The sequence below is a fragment of the Alligator mississippiensis genome, chromosome 1 (genome assembly GCF_030867095.1).
Source record: "Alligator mississippiensis isolate rAllMis1 chromosome 1, rAllMis1, whole genome shotgun sequence".
In the NCBI taxonomy this organism is placed as follows: domain Eukaryota; kingdom Metazoa; phylum Chordata; order Crocodylia; family Alligatoridae; genus Alligator; species Alligator mississippiensis.
The window spans coordinates 78,573,285-78,599,166 of record NC_081824.1 but is presented as its reverse complement, the minus strand read 5'-3'; positions in this window follow the sequence as shown (position 1 = coordinate 78,599,166).

Genomic DNA, 25,882 nt, shown 5'->3' with positions numbered 1-25,882 from the left:
CCATCCCATCTTGGAGGAAGGGTAGCAAAAGGGCTCAGTCCTTGACCCAGTAGGGAACTTGAGGACCTCCTACACCTCAAAAGAGAGACTTATAAAGGATGGAAGGCTGGAATTACCACCAAGGAGGAGTACTCAGCACTAGTCTATACCTGCAGGGACCAGATCAGGAAAGCCAAGGCTACAACTGAGCTTCATCTGGCTACAAATATCAAGGATAACAAAAAGTCCTTTTTCAGATATGTAGGGAGCTGGAAAAAAAAGCAAGGGTAACGTTGGACCCCTGCTGAGCCAAACAGGACAGATGATAACTGACACCCATGAAAAGGTCAACCTGCTTAATGGGTACTTCGCATCGGTCTTTCATCAGTCCAATGGGACTGCCCTGACTAGCATGAAGTGGGAAGGCCAGGGTGAGGGCATATTTATACCAAGCATCAGTGTTGATTTAGTAAAGGATAACCTTGAGAGGCTGGACACCTTCAAGTCAGCTGGTCCTGACAGATTACACCCTAGGGTACTTAAGAAGCTGGCAGGTGTCATAACCCAACCATTGGCAAAATATTCAAAAACTTGTGGTGCTCAGGTGAAGTACCTGAAGACTGGAAGAAGGCCAATGTGGTACCCATTTTCAAGAAAGGGCAGGAAGTAGATCCCCGGAATTACAGGCCAATCAATCCCTGGAAAGATTCTTGAGAAAATTATCAAGGAGACCCTTCTAGACAAGCTGGCTGAGGGCAACATCCTGAGGGATAGCCAACATGGGTTTATCATGGGTAGGTCTTGCCTGACCAATCTCATCTTCTATGACCAGGTGATGTATCACCTGGACAAGGGAGAAGAGATAGATGTAATATACCTTGACTTTAAAAAAGCCTTTGATCTGGTGTCCCATGACCTCCTCCTGGAAAAATTGGCCAACTGCAGCCTTGGCTACACCACAGTCCAATGGCTGGGAAATTGGCTCCAAGGTTGGACACAGAGAGTAGTGGTCAATGGCAGCGAATCATTATGGTGCTCTATAACCAGTGGTGTCCCCCAAGGCTCTGTCCTTGGACTGGTTCTCTTTAACATCTTTATCAATGATGTGGACGTTGGTGTTAGAAACATACTGGCTAAGTTCTCTGATGACACTAAACTTTGGGGCATAGTGTTCACACCAGAGGACAGGCTAGTGATCCAGGCTGACTAGGATAAACTTAGTAAGTGGGCAGACACAAACCTGATAACATTCAATACCGATAAATGTAAGGTACCCCACCTCGGGGGGGAAAAAAACGCACAGCATACTTATAGGCTCAGCAGTGCTACGCTTGCTAGCACCACTGCTGAAAGAGACTTGGGGGTCATGACTGACCACAAGATGAACATGAGCCACCAATCCAATGTTGCAGCTGGTAAAGCAAACAAAATCCTGGTTTGCATCTATAGTTGCTTCTCAAGTAAATCTCAGGATGTCATCCTCCCACTGTACTCAGCCTTGGTGAGGCCGCAGCTGGAGTGCTGCATCCAATTCTGGGCTCCGCAATTCAAGAAGGATGTTGAGAAGCTTGAGAGAGTCCAGAGCAGAGCCACACACATGAGCAGAGGGAAAGAGAATAGGCCTTATGAAGAGAGCCTAAGAGCCATGGGACTCTTCAGTCTGGAAAAGCGCAGGCTCAGGGAGGACCTGGTGGCTGCTTATAAGTACACAAGGCTTCTGGGAGAACATCTGTTCACCAGAGCACCCCAAGGAAAAACAAGGACCAACAGTCATAAACTACTCCAAGACCATTTTATGCTGGACATAAGAAAAAATGTCTTTACTGTCCAAGTCCCCAAGACCTGGAATAGACTCCCTCCAGAAATGGTGCAGGCACCTACTCTGGACTCATTCAAGAAACCCTTGGATGCTTATCTTGCTGGGATCCTTTGATCCTAGCTGACTTCCTGCCCCTGGGGGAGGGGACTGGACTTAGAATCTTAGAATCATAGAAGTAGGGTCGGAAGGGACCTTGTAGATCTTTAAGTCTGACCCCCTGCCTGGGCAGGAGGAAAACTGGGCTCAAATGACCCCAGCCAGGTAGGCATCAAGCCTCTTCTTAAACACCCCCAGGGTAGGAGCCAGCACCACTTCCCTTGGAAGCTGGTTCCAGATCCTAGCCGCCCTGACTGTGAAGTAGTTCTTACGGATGTCTAATCTAAACCTACTCTCCAACAACTTGTGGCCGTTATTCCTTGTTATCCCAGGGAGTGCTAGGGGAAACAAGGTCTCCCCCAAACCCTTCTGGTCCCCCCTAGTGAGTTTATAGACGGTCACCATGTTCCCCCTCAGCCTTCTCTTGTGAAGGCTGAACAGGTTCAGGTCCTGTAGCCTCTCATTGTAGGGTCTGCCCTGCTGTCCCCGGATCATGCAGGTGGCCCTCCTCTGGACCCTCTCAATGTTGTCCACATCCCTCTCGAAGTGGGGTGCGCAGAACTGGACACAGTACTCCAGCTGTGGCCTGACCAGTGTCATGTAGAGGGGAAGGATCACCTCCTTGGCCCTACTTGAGATACACCTGTGGATGCAAGATAAGGTCCGGTTAACCCTGCCGACCATGACCTTGCATTGTCGGCCCACGTTCATCTTGGAGTCAATAATGACTCCAAGATCCCTTTCTTCCTCTGTGCTGTCAAGAAGGGAGTTTCCCATCTTATAAGCGTGTTGCCGGTTACTACTGCCCAAGTGCAGCACCCTGCACTTGTCCGTATTGAAACGCATCCTGTTTTTGTTAGTCCACCCCTGCAACCTATCCAGGTCTTTCTGCAGTCTTTCCCTCCCTACTAGCATGCCCACCTCACCCCTAATTTTGGTATCATCAGCAAATTTGAACAGGTTGCTTTTCACCCCATCGTCCACATAGCTGATAAAGAAATTGAACAGTGCGGGCCCAAGGACAGAGCCCTGGGGGACTCTGCTGCCCAGTTCCCCCCAGGTAGAATATGACCCGTCCACCACCACTCTCTAACTATGACCCTTCAGCCAACTTGTAATCCATCTGACTGTGTATGCATCAATGCCACAGTCGCCTAGTTTTTTAATGAGGATGGGATGGTAGACAGTGTCAAAGGCCTTGCTGAAGTCCAGAAAGACTACATCCACGGCGATACCTGGATCCAATGCTTTTGTGACCTGATCATAAAAGCCAATCAGGTTGGTCTGACATGACTTGCCCTTAATGAAACCGTGCTGGTTGCCCTTGAGCATCATCCCTGATGCCGGCCCATCACAGATGTGCTCTTTGATGATCTTCTCAAAGAGTTTCCCCAGGATTGAGGTAAGACTGATGAGGCTATATTTGCCCGGGTCCTCCCTCCTCCCTTTTTTAAAGATGGGGACCACATTGGCTATCTTCCAATCATCTGGCACCTGGCCTGAGCACCACGAGCACTCGTAAAGCCATGCCAAGACCTCTGCAGTAACCCCTGCTAGCTCCCTCAACACCCTGGGGTGGAGAGCATCTGGACCTGCTGACTTGAACACGTCCAGCCCCTCCAGAAGCACTCTAACCCAGTCCTCCTCAACCTTAGGTCTTGAGGTGTTCCCCTCGAGTCCGTCTTGAATCATGGTGGGGGGGTCCCGGTCCCTGCACAAGAAAATGGAGGTAAAGAATTAGTTAAAGAGGTCTTCTTTCTCCTCTGGCGCAGCCACCAGATTGCCCAGCGTATCTTGCAGTGGCCCCACATTTCCCGGTGCCTTCTTCATCCTCCCTATATATTTGAAAAAGGACTTTTTAATATCTTTGAACTTGGAAGCTAGTCCGAGCTCTATGTCCGCCTTAGCTTTCCTAACAGCCCCCCTACAGGCCCGAGCAGTGGATGTATACTCCTCTTTGGAGATAGCCCACCCCTTCCACCGGGTGTACGCCACCTTTTTGGCAACAGGCATTCCCGGACATCCTTGGTGAGCCAGGGAGGCTTTTGGGCACTCTTGCCCCGCTTGCTTCTTGTTGGGATCATCACCCTCTGGGCCCTGAGTATCATCTTCTTAAGGAACGACCACTCATCTTGGGCACTGAGTTCCCCTGCCCTCAAGAACCCCAGTGCCTCTCCCACCAATCTCCTCAACTCATTGAAGTTGGCCCTCTTGAAGTCTAGGGCTACCGCCTTGCTGCAGGCCCTTGACACCCTGCGCTGGATGATGAATTCCAGCAAGTGATGATCACTATCACCCAGGTGGTCAAGGACCTGGAGCCCCCTTACCAGATCATCGCTGGTGGCCAGGACCAGGTCCAAGAGGGCATTTCCTCTGGTGGGACTGTGCACCTCCTGGGTTAAGTGGAGGTCCTGTATCTCGGCCAGGAACCTCCTGGAATGGTCCGGCCTGGCTGACTGCTCCTCCCAGCAGATCTCTGGGTAATTTAGATCACCCATGACAACTACATCCCTTGCCTTAAGTGCCTCTGCAAGCTGGCCCAAAAATTCCCAGTCCAGCTCCTTCCCTTGGTTGGGGGGTCTGTAGTAGACCCCCACTGTTAAATCCCTCTCCCTATGACCCCCTTGTATCTTGACCCAGAGCACTTCAGCTTGCCCCTCCTCCAACCCCATTTTGCTGGCAGAGGATGTGTATTGCTCTTTGACATAGAGCACCACACCCCCTCCCTTCCTTCCTTCTCTATCCCTCCTGTAGAGCCTGTAGCCCCCAATGCTAACTGCCCAGTCGTGGGATGAATCCCACCATGTTTCTGTAAGCCCTACTATGTCTGGGTTTGAACTGGCTGTTCTGAGGGCAAGTTCCTCCTATTTGTTCCCCATACTACAAGCATTGGTATATAGGCATTTAAGGGCTTGCATAGCTGCGCATGCCATCCCCTCGATTAGGAAGACTATCTGGACCCCTGTTTCTTACCTGGGAACTCTTTGCATGTGTCACCTGTCTTGCTTGGGTGGTGTCTCCACATCTTCCTGCAGCCTCCTTCCCCAGCGAGGCTAGTTTAAAGCTCGCCGTACAAGATCAGCCAACCTGGAAGAGAAGACACGCTTGCCTTTAGGAGAGACGTGAAGCCCATCCTGCCCCAGCAAGTCCCCGGCCCGAAAGCACGGGTCATTATCTAGGAACCCAAGGCCCATCTGGCAGCACCAACTCCGTAAACACTGGTTGACCTCGCCAATGCAGGCCTCGTGTCGTCGTCCCCGCCTACTCACCGGAAGAAGATAGGAGAATACCACCTGCGCCCCCATCTCCTTAAGCTTGGCCCCCAGAGCCTCGAAGTCCTTCATAATGTGGTTAGGGTTGCCCCTGGCCGCATCATTCATTCCCACGTGGATGACAACCATGGAGTACTGGTCTGCAGGTCGGATGTAGGCCGGGATCCTCTCCGTGCTGTCTTGAACCCGAACCCCAGGCATGAAGCAGACCTCCCGCGTCATAGGGTCAGGTCGGCAGATGGGACCTTCCAGTCCTCGTAGGATGGAGTCTCCGATGATGAGGACCCAGCGTTTCTTCCTGCTGGTGTTCGTTCTCTGCCCATTCCATGTTGTGTGGGGAGTGGCATCATCCCCACCAGAGGCATTTGCTCTGTCTTTCTCTGTCACAGCTGCCAGGGCCTCAAACCTGTTCCCCAGATGTACCTGGGGAGCTTCCACCACTCTAGGCCGAGCAGCTCTGGATCTGGACACCTTCTGCCACTCCTGCATTGGACGCATCTCCTGTGGGGGCGGTACAGTGGGCAACCGGGCCTTCAGAGAACAGAGATAGGCATCAATTTCCTCCTCTGCATCCCTGATCCCCCTCAGCCTGCTCACCTCAGCCTGGAGCTCCCTCACCTGCTCCTCCAGGGCCCCAAGTCGGGCACAGGAGGGACAGGCAAAAGGACCACCAGGCCCCACCCCCCCCAGGATGCCACTGAGCCCCCCCACACACAGGGGAGCAAGGGGCCGCTGACCCTGCCATGAGCTCTGTCTGGATGGAGGCCTCAGAAGAGCCCATGGCAGGTGGCAGCGCCAGGGCGAGGCCCCTGGTAGCGGCGCTCCACACCTGCACCATGTCTGCAGAGCTGCGTCTACTGCTCTCACTTGCTGGAGGTGCTCCTCTGGGCTGCTACCTCATGCCCGTCTTACGCGAATGCCAGTGAAAATGCTGGCGCGCCCTTACAGAGCACGCCTGTTTGCATGCACTCTTCGCGTGCACTGTTCACGCGCGGCTCCCTGTCGGGCGAGCTAAGAGGGCTCCGAAGGGCTTCCCCTTCAGATCTGCCTCAGCTGCGCTGTACCCTCTGCCCCACTTACCTTAGGGAGAATCAGCCGTTGCTGCCCAATCCGCTGTCTCCTTGGCTGCCGCCACCGCCGTTCGCCACCTGCTGCCTCCGCCGCTGAGGTAAGGGGGCACGTGTGTGTGTAGGGCACACGTGCGCCCTGCTCCCTCTGCTCCTGGTCCCCAACTGATGATAACTTGATGATCTTCGAGGTCCCTTCTAGCCCTAACATCTATGAAATCATGGGAGATCAAAGCCAGGGACCTTCTGCATTAGATCTATCATAAGATGTTTATTTGGGACTTCCTATAAACCCCATTTAGTTTTCCAAGCTTCATCTGGGTTGAAGTCACATTGTTGAAGGTTAAGCATGTAGATCCAAAAGGGCCTGCATGACTTTAGGTTACGGTGAGGGGCATTGCTGAAGTCCTGGTGGATGGTGAGATGTTTGTTTTCCTTCATTCTCTGGACTTCCTGTAGAGTTGCTTCTTTGCAATGAATGGGTGGAAGAGCAATGTGTGACAGTATGGGCAGCCAAGATGCTGGTGCTGACTTCAGGGTTCCAGTGATGCACTGCATTGCAGAGTTCAGCTGGATGTCAACAGGATGAGTGTGACTGCTTCCAGTCTATAGCGATTGTGAAGAGGGAAAAGAGACTGGGGGATGGGGAGTGGGACCACTCTGGGAGAGCAGCTCTTCCAGAGAAGCTGCTCTTTGAAGCTGGGAGGAGGCGGCGGCATGGCGGGGCATAGTGTGCTGAGAAAACAGAAAAAACCAGCGGTTGTGGTGAGGACGAGCTATGGAGCGGAGACTAGGGCAGAGGGGTCCCGGTAGCCAGCTCTGGCGAGAGGAGAGGAACTCAAATGGGAGAAGAACCCAGGAGTCTTTGAAGAAAAGAAGACAGTCAACTCACCTAGAAGAGGCAAGCGAAGCAGCAGAAGCCTCAAGAAAAAAAAAACAAACAGATAAACAAAGGAGAACAATGGCGGATTCCCAACAGGACAAGTTCAGGTCAAGTTCATTTTTGTTTTTTCTGTTTTGTTTCCCCGGTATCATTTGGGGATCCTGATCAGGACAGATGGTGTTCTGGGAGCCAAAAAGAGAAAGGGAGAAAAGAAACAAGAGACTGAAATAAGTTACTTTGTAGTTTAATAAACGAAAAAAAAAAGTTAAAATCATTGATGTTACCTATGTTCATGTATGTTGTTTTATGTTAAATAAACCCAAAAAAGTATCCTGGAAAATTGAAAAATAAAAACAATTTTAAAAGAGTATTTTGGTTTACAATAAAGTGAATTGATCAACCACATAAAGAAACAAGTGGATTCTTTGTAGTGGTAAAGTGTCTGGGTATTTGTCCGGAAAAGCGGGAAGTGAGACTACTATCAATCTACAAGAAAAAGTTCCATCCATATTGCTGTGGTCATTCTGCATTCGTAACACCTCCCAACTGATAACTTCAAATAAGATCAAGATGTGGTGGGTGAGAGTCGGTTTTAAAGTGTGGAAGTACTCCAGTTGGGCTTCCTGAGAGGTAAGAAGAAACAAAGGGAACACCCCTCCCCCCCCAGCGATGCACAGTACTCAGCTACAAAGTATGCAAGGGCCAGCACTGATGTCTAATCCTGATGCTGATCCCCTCAGCTTGTGCTTACCAACTTCTGGTTCAAATTGACCCTTATCTTCATCCTGGCAGCTACCTTCTTCAGATGGTTGTGGAAAGTTAATATGCAATCCAGCCCCACTCCAAAATAAGACAGAGTTGGATCATGCTGCACAGTGGGTGCATCTGCATGAGATGCAATGTGGACTGCATTGTTGCTACAGTGATATAGCATCAGCGAGCACAAACTGTGACTCCAGTGGTACTGCACAGTAGTGTGGGAAAAAACCCAGGCAGTGTCAGGACTGCACAGTAACACTTGTTACTGTGCAGTCACTTAGTACTTGCTTAAGTACTAAGTGACTGTGCAGTAACAACTGCACAGTTCAGCACACATGTAGACATGCCCAGTGTTACCACAGAAAGTTACATTCTGGGTATGCTTAGCATTCTTGTTATCAAGATGGAATACAGTGACTGTTGTTTTGTGGGGATTTAGCTTCAGTTTCCACTTCCAAAAAATATTCTTACTCAACATTCAGGTCTGCATATACAAATTTATACAACTTCACTGGAAGTATGTCACCTGTGTATACATTAAAGTGTCAGTGCAAGTATTGAACCTTGTGGTTCGTCCATTGTTGAGGAACCAGGGTGAGCTGACTGTCGCCCAGATGGATGCGTAGCTGCTTATTGACCAACATTGTCCACCTCACAGTGTTTGGTGGAAAGGTATAATCTTTATGAGCTTCAGCATCAGACCTTTAATTCAGACTGTGTTGTAGGCTGATGGCAGGCCTACAAAGGCTGCACCAGTCTTGGATTTTTTTTCTGAAAACCAGCCATGATATGAATTACAAATGCCAAAACTTGGTCATAGTAACTTTGCTTAGGCTGGAATCACACTTGTTCATCAGGGATCATTGGCTCGCTAAAAGGACTGATTCTCATGAGGATGATACATCCCAAGAGTTTGTAGGCTGTAAAAAGCAGTGATATAAGCTGTAGCTTCCTGGGTCATTGATTGGCTTACCCAGTTTGAGTATTGCAATGACCATTGCCTCCTATGATGCTTTTGGTATGCATCTAGATTCCATGGTTTTGGTGTACAGTTTTGCCACCCATTGGAGTCCCTTGGGGCCTAGATGATGGATAAATTCTGGGAGGATAAAGTCTCTACCAGCCGCTTTCTGTTTCTTCATTGTGGTTAACCCCTCCTTCACTTCATCTATGCTAATGGCAGTAGGGACTTGTATAGGGATTGATGTAATTATCCAGTGTAATTGATGATTGACCTCTTGTTTGGTGTTTTTGTCAAGAGATACTTTTTTATTTGTCTACCATTTAAAAGCTAGGGAGTTGGGATAGAGTTTTGAGGTCTCATATTCTGCTGGATTAGCAGTTTCAAGACATTATAATAGGGCACAGGCACCTTGACTAAAGCATGTGAAGTCCAGACCTTCAACACACTCAATCCACCTTTGACATCTGGCTGAATCTAGAGATTCTATCAGGGCCTTCACAACCTGTAGGCTCCCTGACTGAGTGTACAGCCAAAGCAGATCCTGGGTCTCTTTAGTCCAGCAGGGAGTCTATTCCTTCAGAAGATCTGAAGGATACTCTTATTGTCAGTGGCAATCAGGAGGCCAGAGAAATGGTGATAACATTCCTGTATCAGGAATTTGGGTGTCCACTTTTTCAACAGCTTCCTGTGGCAGAACACAGGGTGTCTCTGCCACTTTAAGGGCCTGGAGCTGGCAGCCTCCAGGTGCCTGATTAGGGCAGCCATTTTGAGGCTTAGGCTGCTTATATAAACAAGGCAGTTTGGCTGCAGGGGGTCAGGCAGCAACATTGCCTGGCTGTAGGGCTGCTGTGAATGACCTGGAGGTAAGGGGGAGCTGCAAGGGGTTGGCAGGAGGCTCCTGGTCCTGGGCATGACCTGAAACTGTACCCTGCCAGGAGTGGGTGGCCTGGTGGGGCTCTCAGTGGCGCGGGAGCCCCCAGGAAATGCCAGGCCAGTGATCACCCGGGTGAAAGGCGGGTTGGGGTGCCTTAACCCCTAGCTCCCACCACCACTGGGTGGGTTACCCATGTGTTTGTTGGAGGGGCCCAGAGGGCCAGTGTTGTGAGGGGCCCAGAGAGGGCAGACCCCGAGAGTGGGAGTGATGCGGGCGTGGTGCTGCGGTTGCCCCCAAAAGGTCGGGGAGTAGTGGCACGGTGAGGCCCAGTGATAGAGTGAGCGGCTAGAGAGACCCAGCCCGAAGGGGAGAGTACCCTCGACTGGCCCAAGCTGGGGCCAGGACTACGGTAGTCAAAAGGGCCGGGGGCCCACTGCAAGGGAGGCCCAAGAGCCGGGGGCCTGGGGTCCTGACTGGCCTGGAGGTGGGCCAGGGCTAGGTAGCCGAAGGTTCCGGGGGAACCACACCCGAGAGGGGAACATGGCTTCGGGGGGGCTAGGTAGCTCAGATAAAGGCGGAGAGGCCGCCTGATTAGGAGGGATCATAGTGGGGTCATGTAGGATGATTCTGGGGCCCAGTGTGGGGCCGGTGATGAGGAACACCATGATGCCATCTGCGAGGCTTGGGCTGCAGTATTAGGGGAAGTTGGAGCCGCAGAGTGCCCCCTGGCATCGGGGCACTACAATGGGTAGCCTCCCGCTTAATTGACATCGATATATGAATCAATTATCATCAAAGGCGTGGCAGGCGAGACAAGCGGGCGGTTGCCCAGAGACAGGTGGGCAGGCCACAAAGAGCTCGGCCCTGAGTAGGCCTCCTGTCACGGTGACAGGCGGGCGGGCCACAGAGTTTGGCCCCAGGAGGCTCCCTGTCACACTTCCCAATAGTAGATGCAGTCAGCTTTGTTTAGGTTCCACTGTGAGCTCCATTTATACAAAACCATAGGGATCCCATAAGTAATGATGGGCCTATGTTGGCTATTGGGTAGGTTGGAGAGTACATTACAGGATTCATGGAGGGTGTTCCCACTTACTGTCATGTTACCAGTGGGCTGAATGAAAGGCTGCTCATTGTTTGGGATCAAAGACCAGCTGCAGATCTTCTGTGGGCATCCAGTCTGTAAGGTCTTCACTGTCAGCTTCATAGCCCCACATAGTGTGCTAGCTGTTAAAGTCACCAATGTGCAGAGCTGGAAGTGGCACACTTGGGAGTGCTGACTCTAGCCATTCTGAATTAGGGGCTTTATATTGTATATGTTGGTAATGTGCAACTCCCCTATTTTGATGGCAGTGGTGTAAGTGGCTTTTTCTTCAGCTAGGGGTAAGACATCAAAATCCATAATGCTTTTCTTCACATATATGGCCAAGCCATATTTCAGATGGTAATAGCTAGTTGTAAGGTTTTACCCATGTATACAATAGTGGTTGGCCTGTTGATCATTGGAGATGTGGGTTTCTTGGAGCACCATGGTGTTGATGTTATGCACCTTCAGCATGTTCACAAGATACTCACACTTCACATGGGAAAGTCCCTCAATGTTGAGTTGGAGGATCCTTGTTTCAGGACCTATCCAGCATGTTACTTGGCCCCAAAAATAGCTGTTGATTTGCTGCTTTGAAAGACCGGGAGATTGTTGATCGATGTTCAGTTGCCAAGTTGATGGCATTAGTTGTGACTTCTCAGTTAATGGAGTGGGCCACATGAAGGCTGCCATCTTCCACTCCATGATGGAACCCATTTTATGGTACACCCTCTTCCAATGGGAACACTGGGAGACTCAACTTGATACATATTTCTTAGAGTTCCGTTGTTTATTCCTAACATATTTGTCCTAAGTTCCTTTCCCCCCATGTTCTATAGTACCATTCACTATTGTCCACCATGAGGCCCAATTTTCCTGCCAGGTTTTCTATGCTCTTCACAGAATCACCATCCATTCTGGTCTATCTCAGTCCATTACTACACCTTTAATTAATTGCATCTGCACTTGATCTAACAAAGATTGCACTTGGGTGAATGCCATTGCTATTGTGGCTTCTTCTGTCATGTTAATCATGGTGTTCACTGTTTTCTTAACTGTATTAACAATTCTCCCAATTGCCTTATTCCTGTCTTTGCTAGATCAATAAACACATTGTTATGTAACATGGAGTTTGACATGGGGCCCCTCAATTCACCTAGTGCTGCTATTGCTGCTACTAATTTATTTGCCAAAATTTCCATTCATAGAATTGCAGGCAAGTTCCCACTCCAACAATCCTCCTAAGTTTCTGTTTGTTTCTGTTTTTTGCTTTTTTTGCTATTCTTATGTTTTGATTGTATCCCTTGAAAATAATTTGAAATAATTAATGTTAACCATTGATTAAACTCTTAATTTTTATTTTGCATAAAACCTTTACAAGAACTATTAATCTTACTAGCATTAGAGCTACTTAAATTAATATATACATGTAACATCACAAATGTACAATTTGTTCCTAAAAATAGGGACTGAGTTTGGAGCTGGGGGAAACACCTTAGCATATTTTCCCGTCAAGTGTTGTCCATCACTGGTCTCTAGATATTCTCCTAAAGAATTTCTGGTTATGCACACATCTCCTCCCCCATGTAAAGCTGCTAACTAGAACAAAGCTTTCAAACCACTGAGCCAATAGCTGAGGATTCCACCTCCCAGTCCAGTGGAACTGTATGTGATCATTACATTACAGCATAAAGACATGTTGCCCATGACTTTCAATGGATATACACTTGTTGCTATTCTGCCTTTACACCGTGTTCTTGTTTACATTAGACTTGGCCTTGAAGTGGTGATTCCCACTAGTGGTTGTGTCTGGATTATGCCAAGCAGTCCCACAACTCCTACCCTCATCAGAAGGATTCTTGGCTTGAATCTGTTATCCTTGTAAAACAAAGGAAAGGAACTCATCGCTCCAACTATTGGCCTTTCCACATCTTCAATTGCAAAAAATAAAAACCATTTATGTATAGGTCACCTATTTTGTCAGAGCTCCACTTGATACACTATGGGGCTGGCTTTGTTTACAATTCTGACAATTCTGGCCCATGTAGGACTTAATGAGTGGTCCTTCTTTTAAATGGACTTAGACATTACCTGCTCTCCTACTTCCCATTCCTGGGAATATAGTAAAAGTCCAATTCTCTTGTCCATCTTTTTTATATTTGCTTTCAGAGTTATGGCCTCTTGCCTGTTAACTACTTCAGTTGACTTTATAAGATCTTGAACCCATTCATTCTGGGCTGCATCTCATCAGGTGGACCTTCCACTCACCAGTACTCTGGGAACCTCAATTCCCTTCTCATCATTGCATGGTGAGGGGTGAGTCCATGTGCTGCTGGGGTTCCTCTGACTGCTATTAAAATTAAAGGTAACTTGTTGGATGACTACTTAATGCAAGGCAGTTTTTATGGTCCACTTTGATCATTCGACTTATCCAAAACTCTGGGGATGGCCAGCAATATAAAAACTTTGTTTTATGCCCAGCACCTGGCATATTTCTTTGGTAATGTCTGCAGTGAAATGGGGGCCTTGATTTGAGTCAATTTCTTGAGGGGTCCCCCAGTAAGAAAATACCTGGTCTGCCAAAACCCTGGCAGCGGTCTTGGCAGTATTATTCTAGATAGGGACTGCCTTAACTGACTTAGTAAAACTGCCCACTACTACTAGACAGTATTTATCCACTCTTGCCATTTTGGGTAAAAGGCCAATGTAATTACCTGAATTTGACTTGAGTGCTAGTGCACTAGAGGTCCCTTTTTAAAACTGTGAGTCAGGGTTGTTATCTGTGCATGACAAGCAATTTTGCATGAAATGCTCAATGATTCTTCTTATTTCAGGCCATCATCCTGCTGCTTGTAACATATTTAATGTATTTTCTATTCCTAGGTGCCCAAAATTATGTGCCAAAGCAAATAATTCATCTCACGCTACCCATAGCACTACCCATACTGGAAATTGGTCTTCTTTTTTGGCCATTATTGTTCCTGATGTCTCACCAAACTTTGCACACTCAGTGTTCTCCTTTCTCAGCAAGCTGAATTACCTCCTTAAAATCTTGCTGTAAGATAACCGAATCTATTGATGACGACCATTTTTCTTCGAATGCCTCCACTACTGCTTTATGTGCTTCTTGCTACATCTCTCCCTCCTTGGCTGCTTGCTTAGCCTTCATATGAGCCTGATTATCCCAATGGGCTTCCTCAGTACCTTTCTTGTGAGCTTTAACATTTACTAAGTGTACACATTCTTGTCTCCCCTGGGCTAACTGCCAAACTTGCATCAATTTTCTAGCATGTACTACTGGTTTTTATCACTAGTATTCAGACCTCGTGTCTTTTACACATGCAACTGGTCTACAAGAGCCCTGATAACCCAGCCTGAATGTGAGTAAATGGTCACTTTGTCTTTTACAGGAGTTTTCTTCCAATGCTGCAACTACTGCCACAATTTCTGCTGCCTGCACTGAATGTGGAGCACACTTCCCACTCTGAATGTCCTCATTTCTCACACTGACTGCTACATAACCTTCAAGGGCTTTCCCTTTTCATAATAGCTGAATCCATTAACAAATCATATCCACCCAGTTCCTCTTTTACTTTTCCAAATGGCTCCCATACTTTAAGTCACTTTTCCCCATAGTCTACTTCTCTTGGTAAGGGGCATTCATGTGTTTTCCCTTCAGTAAGACGGGCATACAGGACAGGAGAAAATGAATTACAAGTTGTTACCTGCACATTTTTGTTTAACAGTGCTAGGGTCCATTTAGCTATTCTGGGGTAGAGGCATGACCATCATTAATCTTTCCAGTTAAAGCATATTTGACAGGTGTGAGACTCATGCAAAGAGCTATGGGGGAAGTTCCAGTTAAATATTCCCAATGCTGCAGTGCCCATACTAATGCGAGAACATCTTTCTTACAGGGAGAAAACCTGTTTTCTACTTCTGTTAGTACCTGAGAAGCATATACTACTGGTTTAGCACCTGATCCTCAATCTTGGGTCAGGACCACACTTAGGCCATCCTATGTAGCACCTAGCTGTAGTCCAAAGGCTTTACCAACTACAGGATATGCTAAGGCAGGAGCCTATATTAAGGCTTCTTTTAATTCTTTCACCACCACTTCCTCTTCAGGGTCCCATTCCCAGAGCACTCCTTTTCTTAACAACCCATACAATAGGCTAGTCTTAACTCTGTCAGTACTAAAAATGACCTCAAAGTTGTAGTGTCTCTGGGAGCAGGCAATTTACTGAAAAGCTTTATTCTGTGCTGGTCATACCTTCTTCCCCATTTGCTTAAGATAGGGTTACCATATGTCCAGGTTTTCCCAGACATGTCCTCTTTTTAGATCCTCCAATCTCAGTCCAAGTGTCTTGTTGTTTTTTTTAATATGATCAAATGTCTGAGATCTTGGTCAGCTCAGCTTTTTTTCAGGTTTTCCCAGCACTTCCCAGCTTGCCCTAGCAAGGAGCTGCTTGGGGCTGAGAGCAGGGCGACTGGAGGCAGGGAGCACACATGTGTTCAGCATGAAGCCAGGCAGGGGGTGGGAGCAGCCCAGCAGCTGGATTCAGGTAAGTCTGTGAGGGGCAGAGTTTGGAGGGACAGGGCTTGGGGACTGGGGGCATGTGGGGGAGGAGGAGGAAGAGGCTGGCTGCCTGCAGGCACAGGGGAAAGCTTTCCCAGCACCAGGGCTGCATTAGGGCAGGGGAGGTGCCTACCCCTCCAGTGGGGTTAGAGGACAGGGGTCCCCTCAGGGACAGCAGGGAGCTGAGTCACTGGCCCAGCGGCATCAGGGCCGGTGTATGCGCTCACAGGGGCAGGGCAGCCAGGAGATACTGCAGGGCTTGGGGGAGCAAGGGGCTGTGGGTCAGAAATGAGGGGCATGGGCAGGGCTCGGGGGGCTGTGGCTTGGCAGTAAGGGGCACCAGGGAGGCAGGGGACTGTGGGTTGGGAAGGCAGGGGACAGGCAGGGCTAGCAGGTTGGAGATCGGGAGTGAAGGGCACCAGCAGTGACAGGGGGGCTGTGGCTTGGGAGTGAGGGGCAACAGAATAGGTAGGGGCAGGACACCAGCATATCACTGCCCCCTCCCCCCAGCACACACACACACTCATATAGCCCCTTCCCCTGCATGACAGAAATCCACTTTTTTGGAACTGGAAATATAGTAACACTACTTAAGATAACTCCTAAGAAAGACACTTCCTGTTTGCACAGCTGCACTTTGAGTGGACTTATCTTAAGCCCAGCGCACTCAATCAACTAAAATACTTGATCTAACACTTCTAAAATTTCCTCCTAGGTTTTGGTGTGTACCAGGATGTTATCTACATAGGAACTAACTTTATCCTTTTTCAGTAATTTGTCCCACATCCTTGTTACATGCATCTAGCAGATTTAAGGAACATTATGGTACCCTTGTGTCACTTCGGTAAAAGCATACCGTCTCCCTTTAGAGGTGAATGCAAATTTGTACTAGGAGTCAGGGTGCAGTGGTATAGCAAAGAAAGTATTTGATAGATTTAATACTGAAAACCACTGTGACCCTCCAGCAACATCTGCTATTACCTCTGGATACTTTGCGACTATAGGAGCTGTCATCAGTGCTGGTTTGCTTAAAGTCCTATAGTCTATCACCATTCTCCATATTCTTCCATCTGCTCCTCTTACTGACAAATCAGGTCACTATTTACACTTTGAGTTTCTACCATTACCCACTGTTTGATTAAGGCATCAATGATTTCTTCCAGGCTGGATTCAGCCTTAGCTGGTTATTTGTATTGGTTTTGGGGTGGGGGATCATGTCTGATAAACACCTGAGCCTCAGTTCTCCTGCACTCTAATTTATGCTGTGCCTACACTTGTGGGTGCTTATTAGTCACTGCCTGGACATTTTTTTTCCCATTCTGATGCCCTAATTCCATCATTCCATATCTGCCTTGGGTCCATTACATCCCTATTTCAAGATGCTTCACTTGTAAGAAAGGTACTAATAATTCCTTTTCATTAAACCCTTCAAGTCATTTTTCCCCTTTTCTTTCAATGTGAAAAGAGAGCTTCCTCTACACACACAATTGAAAATGAAGCACCGGTTTCTACTAGCATTGTCTGCCACAGTTCCCTGCCACTTAGGTCACTCAAACTGTACAATCACTATAGGATGCTCCCAGCCATCATATTGTATGAGTGCTAGGAAAAGGGAGATATCAGGCACTGGGCAGCCTTAACACTGCAGTGGTGGAGCATTAGGTTCCAGAATTGTCCTTTCTTCATGATGGATTAACAGTCAGAGTAGCTCCAAAGTAGGTAGGGCATAAATCTCTTCTTCCTTTTCATATTTCATCAGCCTGCACAAGACCTCCACTTTCCAGGGGTCTGGCTTCCTTTTTTCTCCCTGAAAGCCCTCTCTATTTCTTTCCCTTTTTCTTTCTGAAGACTGTTCTGTCTACTTTGGCCCACTGTTGCTGAAGGTGACAGCTGACACCTTTCTCTTCACTCTCTGGTAAAATTCATTGCCATGCTGTACTTGCTGTATCACAGCTTGGATCTCATCCCATTCTGACACTGGGACAGACAGCAATGCAACTTCATTTTTTTGTTTCCCTGAATGCTCCAAACATAAACTGCTTATACAGTGGATTAGCATCCCTCTGATTTTGCCTTTGTTGGGGTGTGTTTAAAGCAACTGCTATCTAAAAGGCTAGCTACAACTTATTTACAAATATATGCACATCCTCCCCCAGTTTCTGCATGTCCCTGGCCTCAATAGCCAGTGCCCCATCATTTCTCACAAACATTCTTGCAACATTCCTTCGGGTGACTGTCCGTTCTGTTTCTACATCCTGATGAATCCCTTCAGACAGTTAGCAACTATTTTCTCCCAAGGCCACCTTTACAATTTTTTACACATCTCCTGCTGTAGCTGATTTAGGAAATATAACCAGTCCCATAAATTATCCCTTTATATAGGTTCCAAAATTTTGGCAATGGCAGTTACCTTCTGTCTGAATAGGAGCTAACTAGAGCAGGTGGTTGTTTTTCCATCCTGTCCCACTGCATGCATAGAGACCTTTTCAACAATAGGAGCCAAAGGCCCCTGACCGGCATTGTTTAACCCTTGCAACTCCCTCTTCAAGGGTGCACATAGGGATAGCTGATGAGAAGTCTCACCCCAATGTTCATCCTCATAATCATAACAGGGAGGATATAGATATGGGCTGTTTTCATCCCAGCCTTCTAATTCATTTTCACTAGACCTACCCCCGCCATACAGATGTAGCTTGTGTCACTGCAATGATTCCCTGTGACAGTCCCAATTTAGCTTCTAACACTTATCTTCACAGCATTGGCTGTGATCAGACCCAGTTTACTTTGAGAATCTTTCAAGACTACTCAGGAAGTGCCTTGTACATCCTTTGCTTTCTGTTTCCACAATGCTGTTTCTTTATCTGCTTCCCCCTTTTGGTCTTCTAAAGCTCCCATTTGTTTTTTTCTAACTTTGTAATTTCTACTGCATCCTTATAAGACTTCTCTTGTAATGCATTCATTTTTACTTCTGAGACAGCTGTCTCTTGCTGAAGTTTCTCTGCTTCATCCTTTTCATTCTGTAACTGTTGGTCCTTTTTCTACATTTCTTTAGTTAAAGCTTGATACACCATCAACAGTCACTGAAGAGCGGCTCCTTGCTCTGCCTTTTTATCCACCTGGGGTTTATGTCTGGAGACTACCCAAGAAGACCACTGGTTGTACAACTGCACAAATGTGTCCAGTCCACAGAATACTCCTTACCTCATAAACTCAGAGCAGGTTTGTTTACCACCTACTTCTTTAACTCTGTTGACTTGACACATGCCACATCAACACTCAGGATCTCAATACTGCACTGACAGGAGGGTGATACAAAATGATATACACACACACAAACTACACAAACACTGTATGGGTTCATACACACATGCACATACACAAACAGTCACTTCCGCGGCTGTGTGTTAACACGAGGGGGTATTTGGGGTAATTTGGGCTCTGGGTTACTCGGGGTCAAGGGGCTTGGGGTTACTTGCGGTCACTGAGGCTCAGGGTTACTCAAGGTCAGAGGAAGAGCTGGCAGAGCGGAGGAGTTGCGCCGGGAAGAAGCCAGCAGGGAAGCTGGGGCCAGAGGCGGCAGAGGTGAAGCCGGTGGAGCGAGGTAAGCCGGGGCCTGTGTCGGGGAACCGGCTGGGGGTCAGGAGGCTGCAGGGAGGCTAAGGGTACTGAGGGAAAACTGGGGGCCAGGTTGGGGAACCGGCCAGGTTGGGGAACCGGCCAGGCTGTGTCGGAAGACCAGGGACAGCTGGGAGACTGCGAGTGCTGCGGGTAAGTCGGGGCCCAGGTCAAAGAACTGGTTGAGGCCGGGAGGCTGCAGGGAGGCTGCGGGGAGGCTGTGGGTACCAGCCAGGGCTGGGACAGAAAACCAGGGACAGCCAAGAGGCTATGGGTGCTGAGAGAAAACCTGGGGCCAGGTCAGGGAACTGACCAGAGGTCAGGAGGCTGCAGGGAGGCTGTGGGTGCCGTGGGTAAGCTGGGGGCCAGGTTAGGGAACCAGCTGGGGGCTGGAAAGCTGTGAGGAGTCTGTGGGTGCCACGGGTAAGATGGGGGCCGGGTTAGGGAACCAGGCAGGGGCTGCAGGTACCACGGGTAAGCCGGGGTTCGGGTTAGGGAATTGGCCAGGGGTCGGAAGGCTGCAGGTGGAGCCAGGTGGCAGAGCAGGGAACAGGGAAGAAGGTTGGGGAGTCAAGGAGGTGGCGGGACACAAATGGGAACAGAGTGAGAGACAGGAAAGACTGGGCAGAGAAGGCAGAGGTGGAGGGACATGGCAGGGAAGCCAGGGAATGGAGACAGAGACAGGAAAGATCAGGGAGAGAAGGCAGAGGTGATGGGACAAAAATTCTAAGGACTGCCAGTTAACTGCTTATCCCTTAAAAAGGAAAACAACCTTGGGAGGCCTTGCTGCAAGACAGTGGGCTATCATGGTCATTTGCGGTGCTGAGAGCAGGTTAAGTTTGTTACAGCTGGTGTGCTCTTTTTTCCTTTGTGTTCAAATCATGTGGAAGGGACTGTGAAGGGGTAGTTTGGAGGTCCTATTAGTGCCCCACAGGCCTTGGGCCCTGCTAGGGTTTCAGGATCAAGGGATAATCAGAGAGCCCAGAGCCCAAGTAAGGGCAGAGACAGGGGCCAAGGGACCAGTGCCTGAGAGGGTGGAGACAAGGGCCAAGGGCTCAGCACCCAGAGTGGATATAGGGCCAGGGACCCAAAGTCTGAGAGGATCTGAGCCAGAATCTGATAGGGCTGGAACCCAGAAACTAGGTCCAACACAGTGAACCTGACCTAAGAAACCCAGCAAGAGAAAAGGGATAGAGGCCAAGTGGAACGAGGCCCCAAAAAGGGAGACTGGTTGGGCAGGCAACATTTGCAAGGCATGGGTGTGGCATAAGGTGCTGTTAGAGCCACATAATAAGCCTCTAAGGCAATGGGTGCTTCAAAGCAAGTACAGGCTGGGAGGACCCAACTATGGACAGACCACATTTGGGCTAGTGGGATCCAGGAGAGGATCTGCTGGTGAAGAAAGGATGAGGACATGTTCTAGGACTAACAGGCAAGTTCCCTTTCATAATTTCACAATTACAGCAAGGCATAGCAGGTGAGAGCAGAGGGGAGAGTACCTAAAATAAGGTTGAGGCAGTGGCCATTTGACCACCAGGGGACAGCATGGTAACCCCTGGATCCTGGTCCTGCTACAGAAGGGAACTCAAAGTCATCTAGTCCAACCCCCTACTCAAAGCAGAACCCCCCCCCCCCCCCCCCACCAGCTATATCATCCCAGCCAAGGTTTTGTATAGCTGGGTCTTAAAAACCTCCAATGATAGAGATTCCACAGCCTCTCTAGGTAGCTTGCACTAGTGTTTCATTACCTTTCTGATATCTAACCTAAACTTCCCTTGCTGCAACCTGAGATCATAGCTCCTTGTTCTATCTTCTGCCACCACTGAGAACAATCTAGCTTGAGCTCTATCCTCTTTGTAACCACCCTTCAGGTAGCTGAAAGCTACTATTAAATCCCCTCTGTCTTCTCTTCAGACTGTAGCATGTTTCGGGATAAATAACTAAATCAGTCCTTCAACTATACACAGTTCTTGGGGCCCACTGCCCCATGGGAAACCTCTTAACCACAAGTCAATACGCACATCTACACCTGTGCCCAACTGCACAGTTGTTACTGTAGCCCCAGCAGCCTGCATTGTGCTCCAGCCTTGTATAAGCAGACTGTTCCTAGGCTTCTTGGGCTAAGCAGATTGCTACACATACTAAAAAAGCCCAGTTCACTCAGCCCATCCTCAGAAGTTACATGCCTCAGCCCCCTAACCATTTTTGTAGCTTCCAGCTGGACTACCTCCAATTTGTCCACATCATTCCTGTAGTGAGTGGCTCAAAACTGGACACAGTACTCCAGATGTGGCCTCAGCAGTGCTGCATACAGTTGAATAATCACTTCCCTTGTTCTGCAGGCAACACTCCTACCAATGCAGACCAGTATGCCATTAGCCTTCTTCGCAACAAGGGCACACTGTAGGCTTATATCCAGCTTATTGTTCACTGTAATCCCCAGGTCCTTTTCTGCAGACCCACTGCTTCACCAGGCAATCCCCAGGTTGTACCAATGTATAGGATTGTTCAGAACCTAAGTGCAGGACTTTTCACTTCTTATTGAACCTCATGAGATTTCTTTGATACAATCTGTATTTTGTCTAGGACTCCTTGAATCCCAGCCCTACCCTCCTATTACTCCATCCAGCTTGGTGTCATCTGCAAACTTGCTGAGGGTGCATTCCATCCCATCATCTAGACCACTGATGAAAATAGTAAAAAAAACTGGCCCAGGACCAACCCCTGGGGCACTCCACTTGATACTGGCTGCCAAACAGACATTGAGCCATTGATTACTACCCTCCAAGCCTGACAATCCAGCTAGTCTTCTATTCGGCTTAGAGTCCATACCGTATCAAAAGCCTTGCTAAAGTCAAGGTATGTCATGTCTGCAGATCTCCCAACATCCATAGAGCCAGTCGTCTCCTCATAGAAGGCAATCAGATTGGTCAGTCATGACTTGCCCTTCGTGAACTTGTCCTGACTGTTCCTAGTTGCCTTCTTCTCCAAGTGCTTAGAAATGCACTTGGGGGACCTGCTCCATGATTTTTTCCAGGAACTGAGGTAAGGCTGGCTGGTCTGTAGCTTCCTGGATCCTCCTTCTTCCCATTCTTAGAGACAGGCATTATTTGTCCTTTTCCAATCATGCAGGACCTCTCTTGATTGCCATGGATTTTCAAAGATAATGCCCAGCAGCTCTGCAACCACATCAGCCAACTCCCTCAGCACTCTCAGGTGCATTATGTCTGGCCCCATGGACTTGTACATGTCCAGATTTTCTAAATAGTCCCTAAACTGTTCTTTCCTCACTGTTGGATGCTCACCTACTCCCCAAATTGTGCTACCAAGTGCAGTAATCTGGAAGCTGGCATTGTTTGTGAAAACTGAGGTGGAAAAGGCATTGAGTATTTCAGCCTTTTTGCATCATCTGTCATTAGGTTGCCACCCCATTCAGAAAGGACCCACACTTTTCCTGATCTTTCTCTTGTTGTTAAAATACTTGTAGACACCCTTCTTGTTACCCTTCGTGCCCATTTCTAGATGCAATCCCAAATGCACTTTGTCCATCCTGATTTCATCCCTGCATGCCCAAACAATACTCTTATCCTCCTCCCTAGCTTTTTGTCCAAGTTTCCACTTCTTGTAAGCCTCCTTTTTGTGGTTCAGCTTATAAGCAGGGATCCTGGTTTCTCCGATTTAAAAAAAATCCACATTCCCCCATGATTTTAAAACAAAATGCCACTATATATTATTTGGATTGATATGGCATTTTGTTTTAATCATGGGAACATGTGGATTTTTTTTTTTAATAGGAGAATTTTTTATTTTTTTAAATTGGAGAAATCAGCAGGGATCCTGGTTAAGCCAAGCTAATCTTCTGCCATACTTACTAGTTTTTCTGCACATTGGTTTGTTCCTGCTCCCTCAGTAAGGTCTCTTTAAGATACAACCAGCTCTCCTGGACTTCTTTCCCCCTCAATCTGGCCTCCCAGGGGATTGTGACCGTTGGCACTGGATTTGGACCTTATCCAAGCCCTTATACCTTTGTTCCGGGCAAGCACAACACTCAGACTGACCACAACACCTACCAGTTGATAATAGGTGAATGTATTGATACAGAGAGAGAAAAAAAAAAATTACAGACAATCAAACAACTCTATATCTAACAATCTTAGGACTGTTACCAGAGTCAAAGTACATCTGGTCAGGATGCAGGCTCCACTCTGAGGCTCTTTCTCTTAGGTGTCAGAAGTCTGGAGGTGGGATGCCAAGGTCCACAGCCCCCTTCCAGTGGGGTGCATTAGACGAAATGCTGGTATGCCCTTGGTTCATGGTGTCCTCAGAGACCCTTCCTAGGGGACTGGGATAGGGACCTCTCTCAGGGAGCAAGACTGGAAAGGACAGGTAGGAAGAGAAGGAGGGATGAGAAGGAACAAGGAGGGACCTTTTGTTACTCTCAAGTCTGTGCTTTTGTATTCTCCTTCCCCTCTGATGTCTTCTGATGACTCTTCATCCATGACTATTTCTGGTTGATTGTCTCTCTGTGGTCACGCATCCACATAGCCTTCTGGGCCTTCTCCTAATTTGGTCTGTTCCCCCAAAACTGGGGTTTGGCCCTGATGCTCCTCTGGGGCCTTGTAGCTGGTGTCACATATCTCATGTTATGGGACAGTATGGTACATACTTCCTCAGTTCCCAGGCTTTGTGTCCTTGTTGTGTTAGACAACCTGTCTGCCTTGAAGGCTGTGATCTCATATTATGGCACACCCCATCAGTTCTTAGGCTGTGTACAACCATTGGCCTTGTTGTGCTAGACAGCCCATTTGTTTTCAGGGCCATGAAAAGCTGTGTGTGTGTGTCTCCCACATGCTTTAAAAATCCATTTAAACCCTGCTGCCCATCTTGACCCCTTATAATGCATATATCTATACTTATAAGCCAAATCCCAAAAAACAGGCCTTCGAATACTGTTTCTAAGCCAACAGTTCCCTGAGGGAGTGCCCATTAGTTCTGTGAGGGAGCTGAAGTGTGCTTTTTCTGAAGTCTAGGGTCCTTACTCTGCTCTCCTTCCTTCCTTTGCTCAGGATGCTAAACTCAGTCAGCTCATAGTTGCTGCTGCCCAAGTTGCCATCTACTTCTACATTCCCCACAAATTCTTTCCTGTTTGTGAGTAGCAGGCCAAGAAGAGTAGAGTCCCTAGTTGGCCTCTCCAACACTTGCACCAGGAAATTGTCCCAACACACTCCAAAAAATTCCTGTATTGTCTGTGCAGTGCTGTATTGCCCTCCCAGCAGATGTCAGGTTGATTGAAATCCCTCGTGAGAATCAAAGTCTGTGATCAGTAAACTTCCACTAGCTGTTTGAAGAAAGCTGTATCCACCTTATCTTCCTGGTCTGGTTGTCCGTAGTAGACGCCAATCACATCACCCTTGTTGCTCTCCCCTCTGACCCTAACTCAGAGACTTTCAACTGGCCTGTCTCCAATTTTATACTGAGAAATTATACAGATCCTTTACATAAAATGCAACTACTCCTCCTCTTCTCCCTTCCCTGTCCTTCCTGAGCAGTTTATACTAGGGCTGTGTGAAACAGCACTGTTTCATTTTGACTTCCATTTCGCTGCTTTAACAGCATGCCACCGCTGCCAGCTTGGGCCAGCGGCAGCACCACAGTTTCCCTGATGCTTGGCATGGGCTGCACCCTCTGCCAGTCCCAACCTGCAGTGGCAGCCCACTGAAACCCATGCACAGATCGGGGACCCATGCTCCCCGGGAAGAGCTGGGAGAAGTGATTAGAGAGCAGGGAATCAAACAGGGAGCTAGATGTCAATATCAGAGCAGTCCTTTCCTCCTCCCTCTCCTTAGTTTCTGTTTAGCTGCAACCACGTCCTGCTCTGAAACTCACAACGTTTCAAATGCCCTTGTTTCATATCAAGCTGTTTCAAAGCCTTTTGTTTCATTTTGATTTTGCTGTTTTGAGCTCAAAACATTTTTAAATGAACCACCCATCGAAATTTTACACAGCCCTAGTTTATACCCATCCACAACAGCGCTCCAGTCATGTGAGCTATCCCACTAAGTCTCTGTTATTCCAATCACTTTGCAATTCCGTGACTGAAAGGACTTCCAGTTTTTCTTGCTTGTTTCCCAGGCTCTATGCACTCAACTAGAGACACCTGAGGTAAATGGTCAGCTTCCCTCCTTTCTCAGGAAGAATAAGAAAGCCCCCCCTCTCTCCCCTCCTGTTTGTTTCCTCTAGGTCACCCACTTCCCTGATTACCTCAGGGCATTGGTCTTCATCCCACAGCAAACCTAGTTTAAATCCCTCCTCACTACGTTAGCAAGTCTGTCTAAGAAGATGCTCTTCCCTCTCTTCATCAGGTAAATCCCACCACTTCCTAGCTACCGTTCTTCTTGGAACAACTTCCCATGGCCAAAGAAGTCAAAGCTCTGCTGGTGACCACCATCTGCACAGCCATGAATTGATCTGCAGGATGCATCCATTCCTGCCCAGGCCCATCCCTTTGACAGGAAAGATTGAGGAGAATACAACCGGAGCATCTGTCCCTTTTACCACTGCACCCAGAGCCCTGTAGTTACTTTTAATATGTTCATCCTAGCAGTATCATTGGTGCCTACGTGGATGAACACTATGGCGTAGTAGTTACAGAGCTGGATGAGTCTCACTAATCCTTCTCTGACATCTCAGATCCAGGCTCTGGGTAAATAGCAGCATCCACAGCTGACATCCCCAACTGCCTGCCATAGTGAAAGCCCTCCTGGGTCTACAACTGATGCCTGATGCTGCTGGGTGGAAGCAGGCCTGGTGGGAACTACTGACCCCTACAGGCCAGATCCAGTTAGTTGGGATACACTTAACCTGTTGGTGGGCTGTATATTGCCTATTCCTACC